This window comes from Carassius auratus, unplaced genomic scaffold (genome assembly GCF_003368295.1).
Source record: "Carassius auratus strain Wakin unplaced genomic scaffold, ASM336829v1 scaf_tig00030555, whole genome shotgun sequence".
Lineage (NCBI taxonomy): Eukaryota > Metazoa > Chordata > Actinopteri > Cypriniformes > Cyprinidae > Carassius > Carassius auratus.
The window spans coordinates 119,425-124,335 of NW_020525863.1; positions in this window are offsets into that span (position 1 = coordinate 119,425).

Consider the following 4,911-nt stretch of genomic DNA (forward strand, 5'->3'; position numbering starts at 1 on the left):
CCAAAAGGCTGACCATACTTTATATGTTGATTCTAAAAATCTGTCTTAAATTAGTATACATTTAAATTTAACAATAAAACCAGGTGTGAACAGTGTTTTCAAATCAAAAGTTGGAGGTTAAGGCAAGTTGTCACAATCTAAGTTACCAAAAATTATATAATTTTGTATATTATCTAGCACATTTAGCTTTATCATGAATTGTTTACTGTTTGCATTAGGCTGAAAAGCTTTAAAAGGTGATTTAATGGTGTGACGACTTATCCTTTAGTACTCCACACTTTATGGTTTGTGCCTATGGACTTAAACCTACCCAAAAACACATTAAACTATACAGAAATATAACTAAGCCCGGTCTTTTCAATCTGTGGGGAAAAGCAGCTTTTCTAAGGGCTCAAGGGTCTCAGCTTCTGATCCTCTATGTGCTGAAAAAAATAAAAAATAATAATAATCTTTGCCATAACTCTATTAAAAGCCCTTCTTGAAACCTACATGACTTGTTGGTAACACACACAGACACAAAGAAGGCTGGTGTCTAATTCAGGAAGGCATATTATCTGATTCATGCACGCTGTAATACATCATATTTTGTATCTTAATCTAAAGTCGGACAGAATATTCCTGCATTCAGGCGGGAGCGGCTGCATAAGAGGTTTTATCTTAAAAACGCTGTCAAAAAAGAGATGCAATACACTGCTTTCCTGAATCCACTGTTATCATGATCTAGAGCCCTTCACAAACCAAACAGCACGTTACATACTGCCTAGAAAAGGTTAAAGAAAAGTCAAAACTTCCTTTTGAAAAAAACAAAAACAAGAACAAGAACACCAACACTGTGCTGTAATTGTAGATATATGTGAAAGTTCATGCTTAAACTGCATTAAAGGGATACGCCACACCAAATTGAAAATGTTGTCATTAATCACTTACCCCCATGTCGTTCCAAACCCGTAAAAGCTTTGTACATCTTCGAAACAAAATTTAAGATATTTTGGATGAAAACTGGAACACTTCTGACTTTCACATTGACTGCCAATTAAAATACACTGTCAAGGTCCAGAAAAGTATGAAAGACGTCTTCAGAATAGTCCATCAGCCATCAGTGATTCAATCTGAATTTTATGAAGCAAGAATACTTTTTGTACACAAATAAAACAAAAATAATTACTTCATTCCACATATTCTACAAAATGGCACTACAGTCATGTGGAAAGATAGAGAGGAGACAAATTGTTGTATAAAGTCATTATTTTTGTTTTCTTTGTATAAAAAAAGATAGGGAAGAAACATGACAGAATAACAAGGCAGAAATCGCATTTTGTGTTAAATTAAAACTTAACTTTTCAATAACGACCAGATTGTGGATCGAGTGGTCCATGGTGGCAGTTTGTGGTATGGACAGGGGTATGTTATTGACAACGAACACAGGTGCATTTTATTGATGGCATTTTGAATTCACAGAGACACATGTTGCAAGGATCTGTACACAATTCCTGGAAGCTGAAAACATCCCAATTCTTGCATGGGCAGCATACTCACCGGACATGTTATCCATTGAGCATGTTTGGGATGCTCTGGATTGGCGTATACGACAGCTGTCCCAGTTCCTGCCAATAACCAGCAACTTCACAAAGCCATTGAAGAGGAGTGGACCAACATCGCACAGGCCACAATCTACAACCTGATCAACTCTATGTGAAGGAGATGTGTTGCACTGCGTGAGGAAAATGGTGGTCACACCAGATACTTACTGGTTTTCCCAAAACAGTAAAACTGCACACTTTAGAGTGGTCTTTTATTTTGGCCAGCCTAAGGCACACCTGTGCAATAATCATGATCTTGATATGCCACACCTGTGGATGGATTATCTCTGCAAAGGAGAAGTGCTCACAAACACAGATTTAGACAGATTTGTGAACAATATTTGAGAGAAATAGGCCTTTTGTGAACAGAAAAAATCTTAGATCTTTGAGTTCACCTCTTGAAAAATGGGGGCGAAAACAAAAGTGTTGCTTTATAATTTTGTAATTCAACTCTTCATATTCTGCTTTGCATTTATTTAACTGTTATTATTTTAATCCGTTTTTTTTAGTGGAACTGAATTTCTGAGACATTCTGCACAGGCATGTCATGAGTGACAGATATCCGGCTATAATGGCAGTGTGAAGCAAACAGGAGCAGTTTCCTGCAGGTGAGGTGAAGCAGCCAGGCTTCATCCACATCACGTCTGCGCTCTCAAACACTTGTTCTGCTCACTCAAGCCTCAGAAACAGGGGAAGACTGAATCTTGTCACACCAGTCTCTCAAACAGATGGACTGCAGCTTTTCCATTGGGATTTTCTCTGAATGGCTGAATCTTGTGAAAAGGATTTCATCCTTAAAAAAGAAAAAAGAGATTTCCCTAAAATTATAAAGTTACTTTATATATATATATATATATATATATATATATATATACACACACGCACACACACACACACACACACATGACATTTTTAAATGAATGAACAATTTTCTGTATTTAAAATTGAATTAATTAATTATAAAATTTTTATCAAACTGTAAAATAAAATGTTTAATGAGCCCAAAAAAAGATTAAAAAAACACCTTAATAATAATAATTAATATTATAAAAATATTAAATATTAAATATGAATAAAAAAGAAAATATAAATGTAATGAAATTTAAAGTAAATATAAAAATGCAAAATAAAACTAACTAAATAAATAAATAAAACGTTTTCATGAGATTCACCTTACCATTAAAGGATGGATTAAAAAAATACATATAAAAATGCAAGAAATTAATGAATTAATCACATTAAGGTAAATAATTAAATACAAATAAATAAACAAGCAAATAAAAAAAATGAAAGTCCTAAACTGTGAATGCAACATCAGATTCACCTAAACACTATGAATTAATCAACAAGAAAGAAAGAAAGAAAGAAAGAGAGAAAGAAAGAAAGAAAATGTATTTCACACAAACACTAATGAATTAATAAGCAAGTAAATAAATAAACAAACAAACAAAAATCCCGAAAAATATTATGATTCTCCTATTTCCCATGATCAGCGAATCACAAATAGAAGCCACAGCATGGTGTCTGGAAGTCCTCTGGTGAAGGTCAGGGCTGGAAACAGAGTTCAGAGGTCAAGGCAGAGACTGTAATGAGGACTATTGTCTGAGACCTGGCAGCGGGCTTACAATTAATGCTCTATTTTTATCTGTTGTGGAATTTGTCTAATGTCCTTCTTCTGTGGATGGATTTGGTCCAGATCCAACCATGTTGGGCTAGAAATCCCACACCACACATAGTTCAATGCATGAGAAAAACAGGACCTCTGAATGCCTGTGGTTTCCTCGTGCACCCTTATGATTCCGATCTGATTGTCTCTGAAATGCAGCCAGAATTTGACATCATTTCCTGCTACAATACTTCTGCATCTATGTAACACTGTGGAGGAGTTTGTACACTGATAATTATCACAGTTTCTTGAAATGTAGCTAATATTCACAGACTGTCATAAGTTTGATTTCATTGACATTTAAAGGGGTCATACGATATTGCTAAAAAGAACATTATTTTGTGTATTTGGTGTAATGAAATTTGTTTATACTTAAGGTTCCAAAAACACATTATTTTCCACATAATGTACATATCTTTTTCTCCTCTATGCCCCGCCTTTCTGAAACGCAGAATTTTTTACATAGCTCATTGGTCTGAAAAGCGAGGTGTGCTCTGATTGGCCATCCAGCACATTGTGATTGGCCAAATACCTCAAGCATGTGACGGAAATGATACGCCCCCTGATACGTGATATGTGTCCCAGTGCGACCGGACAAAAACTATAAAAACCCATTTCAATTGAGGCATTTGTTGCATCCAGTGGGGTAATGATTGCTGATTATAATGACTTATACTGCCTTTTTATGTGTTGTGTTCCATAAAGGTAATTGTGAATGATCTTATATCTTACAATTTAGACTTTTTTTTCTCCCAAATATGAATTTATACCTTGCAATTGCATGTAAAAAAAAAAAACTTGTGAACTTGTAATTCAAATTTCTGAAATTTTTCATGGAATTCCAACATTTTTCATGGAATTCATACATTTTTTCCCCCCAACTAAGCATGGATAAATAAATAATAAGTTCATCTTTTAACTCATTATTCTGAAAATTACCAGTTTAAATTTCACAATTCAACTTGTCTTCTCAGAAACTGCGAGTTAACATCTCAAAATGAATTGTGAGATATAAACTAGGAATTACAAGAAAAACACATAAAGATAAAAAGTCACAATTATATTCTTTAAATTCATTGGTGAAAATATAATTAATCAAGTTTCAAATAAGCCATATCATGTAGATGGAATGATGCATAAAACAGCTCATTAATCAACACTTGACTTATAAAGCTCTCAAAGGAAGCTAGAAACTAATTAAAGACTGCGTAGATCTTGGAAGATGCTTTATGGAGCACCTTTCTTTGACACAAAGAGTCATGTGTCGGATCATTGAAATGGCATGCAAGACAGCAGAATGTGCTTCCAGCTTGGGAAGAATATGCTAATTCACACGGACAGCTCAGAGTCTTACACTGAAGTCCCTAATGAAGTCCTCTCATGCAATCTGTTTGCGCGTCATGCCAGCGCTATGGTTTTCGATACTGTCAAATGCACGGCTAGCGCCAAAGTCCCCCGCCAGATCTCGTCTCCCAGCTCAATTATCTTTCTAATCAGCTGCTTCATTGCCTTGAAAAGAGATACAACACTTTCAATTAGGTTTTGTGATTTAGCTTTGTTCTCTTATATGGAGAGCAATCATCCAGTGCGTGTTCACATTGTTTGCATCTCGTGGGTTTTTTCTCAATCTCTCCCAAAACCCATTGAGCTTTTGGCCTCGGCCGG